Below are 16,984 nucleotides of genomic sequence, written 5' to 3'. Positions count from 1 at the left end.
AACAGCATGATAGCACTTAAAATGCAACAAGTAACAATGCTACAGCACCCCAACATAGAAACAAAGCATATGGCAGCAATCTACAGGAGATGCTTGACAAAAGATGAACACTAAGCTACGGCTAGATCACAAGATAACAGGCTCAAACAAGCATGGCAAAAGTGCAAAAGATAACAGGATCACAGACTTAGTGAAATTACTGGACATGACTGAAACAGCATCAGATAGCAATGTTCAGAGTACGAAATCAACATGCTAAAAGAAGTTAACATGGAAAACCAAGGCATGGAAGTATTCTACTAAATGCATATGACAAAAGTCCCTTACTAACCATAAGCCAAAAAGGACCGGAAGATATGATGGCAAGCATGTAAACATAGCAAGTTTCGTTATCAGGTTTCAGACTTAGCAGAAAACAGAGCATGGCAGAAACAATAATAAGAGGGCATCTTGGTGAGCTTGATGCACTCACCACAAAGCAATGCATGACAAAACAAGCATACCTACAGCAAGATGGCATGTGTATGAAGCTATCCATGGCAAGAACAAAAGCATAGCATGTATGGATCAACTACAACAAGCTTGGCAAAAATATTTTATAGCAAAAGTAGAGCAAGATTGAGGCATGCTATGGCACTCCATAATTGCAAACAAGGGCAGGAATGGATCAATTACAACAATATCTACAAAACATCCTTACTGAACATCTCCAAAATATGCATGGATCTCTCGGTAGCATCAAGTTTACATGGCAACAAAATAACAGCAGACAAAGACAGAAATTACTAGACAAAGACTTCTTTAAGTCCCTGAAATCAGAAACATTACGGAGCCTAGTTTGCATGCTTGTGCTAGTCACCACAGAGAGCACAAAAATACATGGCATACACCACTGGAAAGATGGCATGGCATACAACAAAACACATGTAGAGCTCATGCTCATAAGATGCACAGAATAAATGATACAAAAATAACAAATCTCCAAGTTCTGCTAAGAACCAATAGATAACAGCAACTAGCACTCTTGCACCAGAGATTTGTGCATCAAGATGACCTATAATGAACATGGTGCAATTGAACAAAATGTAGAGCATCACGAGACGAACAATTTGACATATTACACGCACGAAACGGAGCTATGTACAGAGAGTTATGCCATGATGAACAGAGGTATATAATGTGAAAATGCAAAAACTTAGAAATATATCGGGGTCTCGGGAAAGTCAACGCACGGTCAAACTGGATCGAGATCTGGCGACCCTCAGGCTCGGGGACGAGCTCGCCGGCGACGGGAGAGGAGAGGGAGGCCGCGGCGACGGAGGGAGCGGGGCCCGGCGGGAGGAGGCGGCGGCGGAGGAGGAGGACGGCGCCGGCCGGGCAGCGCGCGGAGGCGGGGCCGGCGGCGGCCGGTGGCGACGGCGGCGGCCGGTGGCGACGGCGGCGGCGCGGCGAGGAGGTGGCGGGGCACGGCGGCCGGCGGCGGCGACCGCGGTGGAGGGCGAGCGGCGGCGCGGGGCGAGGAGGAGGCGGAGGCGCGGGTGCTCGGGCCCGGGAAGGCCGCGGACGGGCTCCGCGGGCTCGGCGGCGGCGGCGTACGGCCCACCATGTGGCAGCGCGCCACTGGTCCGGGGCGGCGGCGCGAGTTGTCCGGCCGGCGGCGGACACGTCCGGCGCGGCGCGAGGAGCGGGTTAGGGTTTCGTCTGCGATTGTTATTCGGGAGGGATGCACTTATATAGCTAGAGGAAGCTAGGAGAGTCCAAATGAGGTGCGGTTTTCACCCGCACGATCGTGATCGAACGACCTAGAGCATGGAAGATAGTTTGGTGGGTTTTGGGCTGGTTTGAGGGGGTTTTTTGCTGCAACACACCGAAGGCATCTGCGGTTACCCGGTTAACCGTTGGAGTACCAAACGACCTCCAAATGGAACGAAACTTGACCGGTGGTCTACCGGTGGTATACCAAGGCCACTTGACAAACCTTGGTCCATTCCGAGAATGTTTGACACCCGCTCACGAAACGAAAACAAGAGGGTTGCGCCGGAGGAGGTGGGAGCGCCGGATTGCAAAACGGACAACGGGGAAAATGCTCGGATGCATGAGACGAACACGTATGCAAATGCAATGCACATGATGACATGGTATGATATGCATGACATGAACAAAAAGCAAAACGAAAGATAAAACCCGACCACGGAGGGAATATCATAACACATAGCCGAAAATGGCAAGAGTTGGAGTTACAAATATGGGAAGTTACATCCGGGGTGTTACAATATATATATATGTATATGTATATATATATATATATATATATATATATATATATATATATATCAATGTTGAAGACAAACCAAATGCGAAGATAATCCAATCATGACGCCAAAAGAAAATCTTCGAGAAAGTTTGGTGGTGGCGTTACCCACCGTATAGGAAGTATTAGACCCAGACACGGCGCACAATTATCGTGGCGCTCTGAAGTCAAATTCTGTGTTAATGTATTCACACTTAGAGTGTATGTCTTCATTGATTGAAGATATTCATTACTTCGTGTGTTGCACATCTAAGTCATCAACATGCATAAGCGTTAGGATGTGTGTCCAATCACAGGACATTTGAGGATTCAAAGATATTTAGCTCACACAACAACTTGCAAAAACCTTTTCTCATCCAAGGTCTTTGTGAAGATATCTGCCAATTTCTCTTCAGTGTTGACGTGAATGATATCAATGTCTTCCTTCATGACATGATCTCTGAGAAAGTGATGACGAATCTGAATGTGCTTTGTTTTCGAGTGCTGAACTGGGTTGTTGGCAATCTTGATGGCGCTTTCATTGTCGCAGTAAAGTAGCACATGATTCAGGTGGATGCCATAGTCCTTGAGAGTTTGCTTCATCCATAGAAGCTGAGCGTAGCAAGATCAAGCAGCAATGTATTCAGATTCAGCAGTGGAGAGTGATACACAGTTCTGCTTCTTTGAAGACCAACAGACAAGAGATCATCCAAGAAATTGACATGTTCCTAATGTGGACTTGCGATCAACCTTGTCACCAGCATAATCAGCATATGAGAATCCAACTAGATCAAACTCTGAGCCCTTTGGATACCATAATCCTAGTGTTGGGGTGTAAGCCAAATATCGAAGAATTCGCTTCACAGCTAAGTGATGTGATTCCTTTGGTGCCGCTTGGAATCAGGCACACAAGCAAACGCTAAGAATTATATCAGGCCTAGATGCACATAAGTAGAGTAAAGAACCAATCATGGAGCGGTATACCTTTTGATCGAACTCTTTACCATTGTCGCCGGGGCCCAATTGGCCTTTGGTTGGCATTGGCGTCGTGTACCCTTTGCAGTCTTGCATTCCAAACTTCTTCAGGAAATCTTTGAGGTATTTCTCTTGTGAAATGAAGATGTCATTGCTCTGCTGATGGATTTGAAGACCAAGGAAGAATTTCAGCTCAGCCATCATGGACATCTGATATTGTTCTTGCATCATATGCCCAAACTCATCACTGTATCTCTTGTCAGTGCAGCCGAAGATAATGTCATTCACATAGTTTTGGCATACAAACAGTTCACCATCATATGTCTTCGTGAAGAGAGTGGGATCTAGGGAACCAGGTTTGAAGCCTTTGCTCTTCAGGAAGTCTTTGAGTGTGTCATACCAAGCGCGAGGGGCTTGTTTGAGGCCATACAGTGCCTTGTTGAGCTTGTATACCATGTCAGGACGCTTTGGGTCTTCAAAAAAAGGTGGTTGTACAACGTACACTTCTTCAATTTTTCCATTGAGAAAGGCACTCTTCACATCCATTTGGTACAGAAGAATGTTGTTGTGGTTGGCATAGGCTAGCAGTATGCGAATAGCTTCAAGCCTAGCCAGAGGAGCAAATGTTTCATCGAAGTCAATCCCTTCAACTTGTGTGTAATCTTGAGCAACGAGACGAGCCTTGTTTCTGACAACTTGACCATGCTCATCTTGTTTGTTGTGATAGATCCATTTGGTGCCGATAATATTGTGCTTGCGAGGATCTGGACACTTTACCAGCTCCCATACATTGTTCAGCTCGAACTGTTCAAGCTCTTCTTGCATAACTTGAATCCATTCAGGTTCCATGAAGGCTTCATCAACTTTCTTGGGTTCAGATATAGAGACAAATGCAAAGTGCCCACAGAAATTTGCTAGCTGTGTTGCTCTTGAACGAGTGAGTGGACCAGGTGCATTGATGCTATCAATTATCTTCTCAATTTGTACTTCATTTGCAACACGAGGGTGAACTGGAAGAAGATTTTGCCCTTGCTGATCATTGTCTTCATCTTCAGCATTGGCTTCAGGCCGAGCAGTGTCTTCAGGCTGATTAGGTGCAGAAATGATGATTTCCTCATCAGCCTGTGCCTCTGAAGGTATGATTTCTCCAGTACCCATAAGCTTGATAGATTCACTTGGTGTAGCTTCATCTAGCACATTTGGCAGGTGCTCTCTTTGCGAGCCATTAGTCTCATCGAACCGCACATCCATAGTTTCAACAAATTTGTAGTGAAAGAGGTTGAAGACTCTGTAGGAATGTGAATCCTTTCTGTAACCAAGCATAAAACCTTCATGTGCTTTCGGTGCAAATTTTGAAGTGTGATGCGGATCCTTGATCCAGCACCTAGCAACAAATACTCTGAAATAGCTGACGTTTGGCTTCTTACCAGTCAGGAGCTCATATGATGTCTTCTTTAGAAACTTGTGGAGATAAACATGGTTGATGATGTGGCATGCAGTATCAATGGCTTCAGTCCAGAACTTTCTTGGAGTCTTGTACTCATTAGCATCGTCCGTGCCATCTCAATGAGGGTTCTGTTCTTGCGCTCCATGATGCCATTCTGCTGAGGTGTGTATGGAGCTGAGAACTCATGTGTGATGCCCAATATATCAAGATAAGTGTTGAGGCCGGTGTTCTTGAATTCTGTGCCATTGTCACTTCTCATGTGCCTGTTCTTGATGCCATTGTTGGTCATGGCACAGTTGGCGAATCGTCTGAAGACATCCTGCACTTCAGTCTTGTAGAGAATTATGTGCACCCATGTATATCTCGAGTAATCATCAACAATGATGAAGCCATAGAGGCATGCAGTGGTAGTAAGGGTAGAGTAGTGAGTAGGGCCAAATAAGTCCATGTGAAGCAGCTCGAAGGGACGTGTTGTCATGATTGTCTTCAAGGGATGCTTGGCCCTAGTCATCTTTCCATCTTCGCAGGCTCCACACAGATGATCCTTCTTGAACTTGACGCCCTCAATGCCTATGACATGCTTCTTCTTCGTGAGAGTGTACAAGTTCCTCATGCCAGCATGCCCTAGCCTCCGATGCCAAAGCCAGGACTCTGAAGCTTTTGCTAGAAGACATACGGCCAGCTGTGGTCCTGCGGAGAAATCTACCATATACAGATCGTCTTTTTGATACCCTTCGAAAACTAGAGATTTGTCAGATTCCATAAGCACAAGGCAACGATATTTTCCAAATATCACAATCATGTTCAGATCACAAAGCATTGAGACTGACATTAAGTTGAAACCAAGGGATTCAACAAGCATCACTTTATCCATGTGCTGATCCTTTGAGATTGCAACTCTACCTAGGCCCAATACCTTGCTTTTATCAGTGTGAGCAAATGTGATGTGACTTTTGTCAGATGGACGTAGGGTTGAATCTATAAGAAGACTTCGATCACCAGTCATGTGGTTAGTGCATCCACTGTCCATAATCCACTCAGAAGCCTTGGGTGTCGTACCCTACAGTGCAGTTTGGGGGATAGGCTTCACCAAGGGAAATGTGAAGCATAAACATTTGACGAACAAGCATATTATCAAAGTTCAGATCCTAGTTAGGGTAGATAGGATGTTTGTCAAGAAATCCTGGGACGAAATACATAGTAAGACCATTGTGGAATTTTATCTTGCATCCCACAAGATGTTTTAGGTCCCCAGCATAAGCATCAGAAGCCTTTGATTTCCGGGTGGAGACCTTTCCCTGCAAAAGAGAGTTAATTTTTCTTAACCACCCACATCTTCAGGGGTGGCTTAGAAGCAATGAGTCTAAGTGTAGCATCTGAGAACTTTGGCTTTGAAGCCCCAGCAAATAGCCTTGCAGGAGGTGAATAATACTCATAAGAATAAGCAGAAAAGTTCTTGGTCTTATGAACATAGTGGTTTGACGAAACATGCTCATATTCATAAGTCTGAGTATGGTTTCCCTACAAAACATTGGTGTTAGGGTGACTCTGGTGAGTCCTCTATCTGTATGAAGCCTTTGGACCATATGAAGCCTTTGGTCTGGGTTTGTCTTCTTCCTAGGTGGTGTCATGATGACATTCACACGAAGCTTCTCATGACAACTTTTGGGCACCCAGATCTTCTTCAAACGTGGTCCATTCCTACAGTTAGTACCAATATACCTGGCAAACACTTCACCTTTCTGATTCTTAAACAGTTTATAGTTTGCATCAAAGGATTCATCAATGATAATCGGGATAGCACAAGTGAAGCCAGATAAGGTAGACGGACCCACTGAAGGTCCCTTTGCAGCAACCCATGTGGTTTTGGGGTACTGCTCAGGCTTCCAACCATCAACATTCATTTTCCTCTCGAACCAAACACCCTCTTTCCTAGGGTTTCAGTTCAGAATCTGTTTCTTGAGGACATCACATAGTGTCTGATGCCCTTTGAGGCTTTTGTACATCCCTGTTTCAAGCAATGTCTTCAACCTGGCATTCTCATCAGCAATAGTAGTGGTATCCTTAGTAGAGGGGTTAGTTACCACATCAGCAGTTGAAGATATTGCAATAGTAGCAGCAGTAGAATATTCAGCAACAGAGACAACATTATCACGCTCAAGACATTTTAGACATGGTGGCTCGAAACTTTCCTGAGCGGAACTGATCTGTTGAGCGCCGAGTGACTCGTTCTCCTTTCGAAGATCTTCATGAGTCGCTCTCAAGTTCTCAAGTTCTTGCTTCCTTTGAAGATAATCATAGGAAAGCTTCTCATGAGTAGCTGAGAGTGTTTCATGACGACTTTCAAGTTCCTCGTACTTAACGTGAAGATTTTTAATGTCTTCAATTAAGGACTGAGTTCGAGTCATTTCCGTGTCCAACAGGTCATCGCTTTTGTCTAGCAACTTTTGAATATGTTCCATAGCAGTTTGTTGTTCAGTTGTGATTTTAGCAAGTGTTTTGTAGCTAGGCTTAGATTCACATTCAGAGTCATCTTCACTTGATGTTTGGAAGTAATCATCATCTGAGTTTAACTTGGCACCACATGCCATGAAGCAGTAGGTAGGAGCAGAGTCATCCTCATCATCAGCATCAGCGTTGGTGATGAGGCCATTGTCTTTAGTGTTGAAGATGGACTTGGCGACATAAGCTGAAGCTAGAGCCAGGCTTGCCACGCCTGAATAAGACTCCTCCTCAGACGCCACCTCCGCCTCCTCAGAAGCAGACTCCTCCTCTGAATCCATCTCCTTGCCAACAAACGCACGAGCCTTGCTGGATGAACTCTTCTTGTGAGATGAAGACTTTGATGAAGACTTTGAGGATTTCTTCTTCTTCTTGTCATCAGAATCATATTCCTTGCTGTTCTTCTTCTTCTTGGTCTCATTGTCCCATTGAGGACACTCAGAGATGTAGTGACCTGGTTTCTTGCATTTGTGGCATGTTCTCTTCTTATGGTCATGAGTAGAAGCTTCATCATTTCTTGAGCTGGATCTAGAAGACTTTCTGAAACCTTTCTTCTTGGAGAACTTCTGGAACTTCTTCATGAGCATAGCTAGCTCCTTTCCAATGTCTTCAGGATCACCAGAACTGCAGTCAGATTCTTCTTCAGATGAGGACACTACCTTTGCCTTCAAAGCCCGGGTTCGGTCATAGTTGGGGCCACAGGTGTCTCTCTTCTCAGATAACTGGAACTCATGTGTGTTGAGCCTCTCAAGTATATTAGACGGATCGAGATCTTTGAAGTCAGGATGTTCTTGAATCATCAGGGCCAGGGTGTCGAATGAGCTGTCAAGTGATCTCAGTAGCTTCTTGACGATTTCGTGCTTGGTGATCTCAGCGGCGCCAAGTGCGCGAAGCTCATTTGTGATATCAGTGAGGTGATCAAACGTGAGCTGGACATTCTCATTGTCATTTCTCTTGAAGCGGTTGAAGAGGTTGTGAAGAACATCAATCCTTGAATATCTCTGAGTTGAGACGCCTTCGTTGACCTTGGAGAGCCAGTCCTAGACTAGCTTCGCAGTTTCCAGTGCACTCTCACGGCCGTACTGTCCTTTGGACAGATGACCACATATGATGTTCTTGGCAGTCGAATCCAGTTGAATGAACCTCTTGACATCAGCAGCTGTGACACCTTCACCGACCTTGGGGACGCCATTCTTGAAGACATACCAAATGTCGACGTCAATGGCTTCAAGATGCATGCGCATCTTATTCTTCCAGTAGGGGGTAATCAGTGACATCAAAGACTGGGCACGTAGTGGAGACCTCAATTATCCCTGCAGTCGACATAGCTATAACTCCAGGTGGTTAAACCGAATCACACAGAACATGTGAGCACCTTGCTCTCATACCAATTGAAAGTGCTAGTTATCGACTAGAGGGGGGTGAATAGGCGATTTTTATGAAAGTCTTCAAAACACGAGGTCTTTGAAGACAAACAGTAGAATTGAACCTATTGATATGTAGCGGAAGGTAGACTACACTAGACAAGCCATAGTCAAGTAAGCAATGAAGTGAAAGCACGAAGACTATCAGCAGCTAGACGTGCCCGAGAGCTCCGCCTTGACGTCCCCGTTTTCTGCACTGAGCCAAGCGACGCCGGAAGCTATGGAATGCCGCCATCACCGTCTCCTACAACCTCGGTCCGCCGAGATTGCCGGCGACCGTGCACTCGCTCTGTTGCCTCCCCGAGCTCGTTGAGGCCACCGCTGCACCCGCTGTGAGCTCCGCCATCTTTTCCCCCTTCTCCCCGAGCTCGTTTTGTCCTCTGGCCGCCTTCTCCTTCGGAGCCGAGATGCTCCGCCGCAGGAGCTCGTCGCCGACGTAGCTCCGGCGACCATTTGCTCGCGCCAGTGTGTCCAAACGCTTCGCAGCCACACGTAGAGCCTCGCGGTCGCTTCGGTTCATCCTTCTGCACGCCGTAGCGCCGAACCCAACCCCGCCCGAACTTCGGCCGCCGTGGATGACCTCGCCGCGGTCGTCTCCGGCCACCCCAGCTCCCGTCGTCTGCTCCATCAGCTGTGCGCGAGCAGCAGCTCTTCGTAGAGCCTCCCCACGCCCAAAACCATCGCCTGTGGGCGATTTCCGAAGCCCTCCGCCGTCTCTCTCGTCGCCGGCGACGAGCCGTGGACCGGGTCCGGCGGGTTTGACCCCGCTTGACCGGGGTTTGACTTTCCCCCTGACCCACTGACGTGTGGGCCGCCCTTGTTAATTATTAGTTAGGTTTAGTTTAGTGCTAATTAACCTAGATTAGTGCTTAACCTAACACTAACTAACTCTGTTAGTTAGTTTTGGCACTGACTAGTGGGCCCCACTGGTCAGGTTTGACCCGGACCAGCCTTGTTGACTTGCTGACATCATCATGACGTTAGGCTGACGCAGTAATCCTTTTCTGGAATTTAAATAAATCTTAAATGATTTATTTCTTTCAGAAAATGTCCAAAACTTCTAAAAATCATAGAAAATCAACCGTAACTCCAAATGAATTAAATTATATATGAAAAATGATCAGATAAATCCAATCTTTCCATCTGTACCATTTTCATGCATGATAAAGCAACTTAACCTTGCTGTATAGATCAAAACATGTAAATGCACTTTGGAAATTCATAGTTTGAATTTGAATTTGAACCTTTGGTTCAAATCAACTCAAACCCTTCTGTTGCTAGCTGCATTAGCTCAAATCACATCGTATTGCCATGTCATTATCATGCATCATAATTATTGCATTGCATTGATTGTGTTCTTCTTTGTTTGCCGGTATTTGTCCCCTCTCAGTAGACGTGGTTCCGACGATGAGTTCGATGACACCGATGAAGAACTATATTATCTTCAGAAGTGCCAGGCAAGCAAAAACCCCTTGTTCATTCCGGTACAATCCTACTCTCTCGCCTCTGCTCTCTTTTACTGCATTAGGACAACAACGATTCAACTGTTACATGCTGCGGTAGTTGAACCCCATTCCTTTGCATGACCTGTCATTGCCACAGTAAATAGATGAAACCCACTAGCATGAGTAGGAGTTGTTTGAGCCCTGATGTGCCTACTCATTCATGCTTGTTTGTCATGCCTGCTACTGCTTAGAGTTGAGTCAGGTCTGATTCATCGGGGATGAATTGGAGGTGTGTGAACATGTCCTACTATTGAGAGCTAAGTGTGTGAACACGATTTGGTAAAGGTATCGGTGAGAGGCCATGTAGGAGTACATGGTGGGTTGTCTCATTGAAACCGTCCTCAGGAACTGAGTTATGTGTTTGTGATCCATGAACAGCTACTACCACACGTTGGGCCCTGAAATATGACCCCGCTCGACTTATTAACCGCCCCTGTCCTTTGTCCAGGAGTTGCGACTAGTTTCTGGTGTTTGTAGGATATGTGTTGGAAGCCGTGCGTAGCGCTGACCCTAGGGGTGGGCTATGATGCGGTAGATACACCGTAGCACGGTGTACCGGGCGCCCGTTTGGTGTCTCGGGAACCCTGCACACATCGTTTGGGGCTGTGAGCGAAACCTCGGCCGGATCTCCCCGCGGATGGAACCCGAATAGGCGATAAACCTGGACTAGAGACTTGTGTGGTTAGTCAGTTCGTGGTCTACACCCACATCGGCTTTTGCTTGAAGTCAGCCGAGCACATGTCGTGTGCAGACGCTAAGTGGTGGAAACATGTGTGAAGTAGTACACCCCTGTAGGGTTACAAATGATCTATTCGAATAGCCGTGTCCGCGGTAAAGGACTTCTGGGTTACCTGTACAGTTCATAGACAAGTGAAAGTGGATACTCTAAAACTCGCAAGATAAGCGTGAGTGCTATGGATGGCCTTCTCGTAGGGAGACGGGAGCAGATCCATAGTGGTGTATTGATATGGTGAATATGTGGACTCGTCTGCGCCACCTCAAAAGAGTTACTTGCAGTCATAGTTTAGGATAGCCACTGAGTCAAAGCTGGCTTGCTGCAGTCAAACTCCACCACCCCCTTTGTTGATACTGATGCATATGTAGCTAGTTCTGATGTAAGTCTTGCGGGGTACATTTGTACTCACGTTTGCCTATTTTATGTTTTGCCGAGAGATGTCAGTCTCGCTAGTAGTTCCGTCTGGGCTTCGACGTTTAGCTTGTTACCTCAGCTACGATCTTGTACCCTTGGGAGGGTCTTGTAGATAGTCAGGCTTCTCAGCCTTTTTCATTTGTAGTTGTCTGTACTCAGACATGTTTATGCTTCCTCTCGATGCTTGTATGCTCTGTATGTTGAGTCATGAGACCATGATTGTAATACTTGGCTCCTCGGAGCCTAATGAATAAATACTTGAGTCGTAGAGTTATGTTGTGATGCCATGTTGTATTTACACATATCGAGCATATTGTGTGTATGATTGAAATGCTTGGTATGTGTGGGATCCGACAACCTAGTTGTTTATCCTTGGTAGCCTCTCTTATGGGGAAATGTAGTCTTGTGCTTCCATGAGCCATAGTAGTCTGCTACAGCCCGGTTCACCGGAGTCCTGCTAGCCCAGCACTACTGCTCCGGAACACTTGACTGGCCGTCATGTGATTCACTTCGTTCCGGTGTCTGTCCCTTCGGGGAAATGTCACGCGGTGACATCCGGAGTCCTGCCTAGCCTGGTACAGCCCGGTTCACCGGAGTCCTGTTAGCCCAGTGCTACAGCCCGGATTCGCACGCTGCTGACCGACATGCTCGATGTTGATTCATGTATGCCTGTCCCTATAAGTTAGCGCCACTTTGGGTTCACGACTAGTCATGTCGGCCCGGGTTCTCTGTCATATGGATGCTAGCGACACTATCATATACGTGAGCCAAGATGCGCAAACGGTCCCGGACAATGGTAAGGCGACACCCGTGGGAATACCGTGCGTGAGGCCGCAAAGTGATATGAGGTGTTACCGGCTAGATCGATGTGACTTGGAGTCGGGGTCCTGACAGTAAGGTAATGCAATTCCTATACATATTATCTTGACATACCATAATATTGTCTTTTAATTACATTCATCGCAAACTGTGTGCATGTTGTTGCTGTTTTTTTACGAAAATGATCCAGATGTATTATCAAGGTTCACCGGAAGTACAAAGCTCCTCAAACATAATAAAAAACATGTACTTATTTTTTGTGATATGGATTATATTCTTTAGCCCAACCAAAATGTTCTACATATATACTCCCTCCGTTTCTAAATATAAGTCCTTTTAGATATTCTACTATATACTACATAAACAATGTAATTATTGATGAGAAAGTAAATTGAACCGAGGGAACTTAAAATCACATCACTGGGTGTCCAAAATATCTTGCCCATCGTCTGGATTCAAATACCATGCACTAAAAATTAGATATATGTATTATCATAGCATCACGACCGCTCCTACAATTTAGTGTCAAAAATAAAATGTAACTATGAATTAATGTTTGTTAGGAATTTCTAAAACATCTTTTTCACGTACACTTGTCATGGCACCGGATGCGCGACCAAATTATATAAATATGTTAACATTAATTTATTTAAAAATGTTAATATTAAAAAACATTTATTTCTTGCCCCTCGGTCCATTATATGCTCTATCAGAACGATATCAAATTTTCTACTAATAGACCCACGACCTAGTATTGTTGTAAGTTTTTTTTACAAATTATTTTAATATTTTTCTTGAGTCACTCTCACAAGTCACAATGGGCTAGTTGGTCTACTTCATTGGGAACAAAGGCTAATTGGTTCCCATCAAAAGAAAAGGCTAATTGGTTAACTGCTTCACGTCTCTACATCCTCTGTTCTAAACGAGAAAGTAGATCCTCCCTTTCCTTGCTCTATCGTGGTAGTCTTGGAAGCTTGGTTGTATACCAAATCGAGTGGCATGCCCAGCACCGAAGCTTTGAAGAAGATGCTCTCGGAGGCCAGCTCTGAGCAAGGAGGGGACGGGCTTTCAAGCCGCGGATCTTGAGCCGCCTACCGGCTAGGTCGCATCTTGCAGATTCTGATCTGGTGAGGCAGGCCACGGGAGAATCTGAGAGATAGCTTGTTGTTAGCTCTACTCTCCTACTCATCGTGCCAGGAATGAGAGATTTGTTGTCAGGTTGGATGACCATCTTCTCTGTCGTCGTTGAGGTGGAGCAGTATGGGCCGGTAATGAATCTCTTCCTATACTCTCCTGATATTCTCTGTAGTCTCCTCTTGCCTGGCAGTATATATGTACTTGTAAGTTATTTTTACATATATTATCTTTAGATTACTTAAGAGATACAGATGATATACTCTGCTGTTCTGTTGAATTTTAATTTAGGAGATAACCTCGTACATTCTGGGTTCATGTAAGGATTATTAGTTATAGGATAAAGATTATAGTTATTTGACATCCATTGATGCGCCTTATGTTTGTTAGGGAACTGAGCATGATCTTTTTTATGTTGACATTCTACCTAAATTTTGATTATTATCTCTTCAACTCCTCCATAATGATTATATGGACCTTCATACAGCAAAACTATACTCATTATATCCATCTACTACGTAAAGCCAATATTATAAGTCTTGTTCGCTCTTATTACCATATATACACATGAAAGCAGTTTTAAAAAGTAGTAATATACATTTGTGATTGGTCTCTTTGCATTTACAGAGAGTCTGCAGGTTGAGGCGAGCTATGGGCTTCCTCATTGCTGGTGCTGTCAGCTTCCACCTATGTAATGTGCTACGGCTTTAAATCATTCCTAGTTCCTCCATAGTGGCTGATTGTTCACATGTATTTTTATTTCTTGTTACCATATATTAGCAAGTTATATTACTTGTATGTGTATTAAGACAAAGCAGGACAGCTTACATGTACTAACTGAAATGTTGGTTCATGTAATTGATTTTACCAAGAATATAAAACTCACAAAAGTGCATGTCTGAATGTATTTAAATAATTACAATATGGCATGCTTCTGATAGTGGTAATGTTATACCGTTGTTATCATGGTATTCGCCCAGTTTTCCGCTAATTAACTGGGTAATTCTCTTCTGCTTAATTTATCGACTGAGGCCTTTCACCTCCGCGTTCGAAAATAAATAAATAAACCGTTGTTACCTAATAAGTCCTCCTTATATTAATGGATTGTCAAGTATTCTTACTCTATATCAGTTAATACAAATAGTTTCTCTTGTTTTCAGCATAATTATCGTATAATCTTCTGCACTTCTTCAGATTTTCCATCCAATGAGTTCATCAAGTTCAAGACAAATGTATTAAGCAACTTTTTGCCACCCCTCGTTAAAGGAACTGCAGCTTGTAGTAGTTGTACATCCACTAATTTGGAGTCGAATACTATGCCTACCATAGCATTGTTATTGCTGCAGAAAACAATCATCACATGACATATACCAACATCAAATATTTTCTTGCAACAGATCTATTGTAGCTATTGCCATGAATGCAAAATTTAAATAAATTACCCACAAAATCAAAAATATCAATCTGAAGAAGTTGACATACATTAATAAGTCGAATATGGCTCCATTATAAGCTTATAACTGATATAGCTCACTGTCCCTGCAGGTCTTAGAGTCTTGTTTTTCTTGAAAAGTGGTGATGTCATATCTTAGAAGAAGTTTTATGACTGCCTGATTTGCTTAGTTTCCATGCGTCATTCCAGTAAGTTCTGTAAGACACTTGTTCTTCTAGTGTACCTTGTGTACTTCTATCTATCTCGATCATTTTTGGTGAAGTTTCTTCTGGTGAGTGTCTGCATATATGGAGTTAGTCAAGTATAATTATTATTTTACATTGGTTAATAAACATGAGTCATGATTCATTAGTTGATAAATAATACAAGATAGTGTTCCATACCTTTCAAGAGGTTCCTGAGTTGCGGGTGTATCTAGATATGTATACATTTGCGGCAGTGGTTGACTTTAGGCACAATCCTCTTTAATCATGGAAATCTGTTATTTGTTTGTAAATGACAGAAGATGTTGTGACTTTATTGGACGTACTATTAAAACTTCTGCACGGTTGTTGATGTCACAATAAGGATAGTTTCGATGTCGATTACATCCTCATTGAAAATATAAAGTAGAATTTCCCTATAGCGTAATTCTGATTTTATCACTCATGAAAAGTTTAAGCTGGAAAATTTAATGATAATGCAATGATGGAAGTCCAATTAAAGTATGTGGTTATGCATTATGCACTTACTCTGTTAATCTTGATTCCACATGCTTCATTTGGGTGAGTAATGACATCTGTATAATTGGCGATTAGATACTTCATAGCGAGAAAGATTAATTAGTTGAGTCTTATTTAGAACTATAAGGTATAAGTATACCTGAGCATTGTTTATCTTTCCCTGCATGTTCTTGTAGTGTGTCCTTGGAAGCAAACTGGAATTACTAATCAGGAAAATTTTCCGATGATCCTTACCTCTGTATTTCATTGGTCGACAGGTGATACTTTCTGGCTTCCACAATTTTAATATGATAATGCATAAACAGGTTTCTCATTCTTATTTGATCAATAATTGTGTATCAAACTCCACATTTATAGTATCATGAGTTTTAATTCTCACAGTAACATGCATTGTTTGGCCCTGTCAAATAGTTACAATATATTAGTTCTTGTTCAAAACAACGGAACAATCTGCATGTAAATATATAATTTTTTTTGATCCATCGAAGCTCATATGCTCATCGGTTAAGGCACTCCGATTCTTATACGCCATGGTCTTTTGGCTACAAAAGCATTCGAAAATTGTTTGTCAATTGATAATATCTCATAGATTTTATCATGAGTAAGTGAATCAAGTAATTAATATTTACGAACCTTGATGATTTAGGAGAGGCAACTCAGAAGGTTTGGCCGGTGTCGAGACACGTTGTCACCGCATTGGCTGATTTACGCACGGAGAAAGCATACGGAGGAACTTTGTCCAGTGCAACACTCTCTGACGCCTTCCGATCCTGCCTTAATTGCATGTGACGCCCCCGATTTGACCGTACACTAATCATGCACGCAAATGTGTACGATCAAGATCAGGGACTCACGGGAAGATATCACAACACAACTCTAAAACATAAATAAGTCATACAAGCATCATAATACAAGCCAGGGGCCTCGAGGGCTTGAATACAAGTGCTCGATCACAGACGAGTCAGCGAAAGCAACAATATCTGAGTACAGACATAAATTAAACAAGTTTCCCTTAAGAAGGCTAGCACAAACTGGGATACAGATCGAACGAGGCGCATGCCTCCTGCCTGGGATTCTCCTAACTACTCCTGGTCGTCATTAGCGGGCTGCACGTAGTAGTAGGCTCCTCCAGTGCCGTAGGAGTCGTCGTCGACGGTGGCGTCTGGCTCCTGGACTCCAGCATCTGGTTGCGACAACCAGGTAGAAAGAAAGGGGAAAAGAGGGAGAGAAGCAACTGTGAGTACTCATCCAAAGTACTCGCAAGCAAGGAGCTACACTACATATGCATGGGTATATGTGTAAAGGGGCATATCAGTGGGCTGAACTGCAGAATGCCAGAATAAGAGGGGGATAGCTAATCCCGTCGAAGACTACGCTTCTGGCAGCCTCCATCTTGCAGCATGTAGAAGAGAGTAGATTGAAGTCCTCCAAGTAGCATCGCATAGCATAATCCTACCCGGCGATCCCCTCCTCGTCGCCCTGTTTGAGAGCGATCACTGGGTTGTATCTGGCACTTGGAAGGGTGTATTTTATTCAGTATCCGGTTCTAGTTGTCATAAGGTC

The 16,984-nt window shown here is 44.0% G+C and overlaps 1 long non-coding RNA gene across 2 annotated transcripts; it reads left to right on the top strand.

The window, feature by feature from the left end:
• The first annotated feature begins 12,853 nt into the window (after window positions 1-12,853).
• Window positions 12,854-16,007, top strand: LOC109766950 (uncharacterized). 2 transcript variants are annotated; one of them, XR_002233754.4, is made up of 4 exons: window positions 12,971-13,380; window positions 13,874-13,937; window positions 14,792-14,887; window positions 15,598-16,007. It is a non-coding gene; the product is annotated as an uncharacterized lncRNA (long non-coding RNA). The 2 variants fall into 2 exon arrangements; XR_002233751.4 differs by lacking the exons at window positions 14,792-14,887; window positions 15,598-16,007 and having other exon boundaries at window positions 12,854-13,380; window positions 13,874-14,186.
• Window positions 16,008-16,984: the final 977 nt, after the last annotated feature.

This window comes from Aegilops tauschii, chromosome 3 (genome assembly GCF_002575655.3).
Source record: "Aegilops tauschii subsp. strangulata cultivar AL8/78 chromosome 3, Aet v6.0, whole genome shotgun sequence".
Taxonomy (NCBI): domain Eukaryota; kingdom Viridiplantae; phylum Streptophyta; class Magnoliopsida; order Poales; family Poaceae; genus Aegilops; species Aegilops tauschii.
This window is presented reverse-complemented; position numbering and strand designations above follow the sequence as displayed.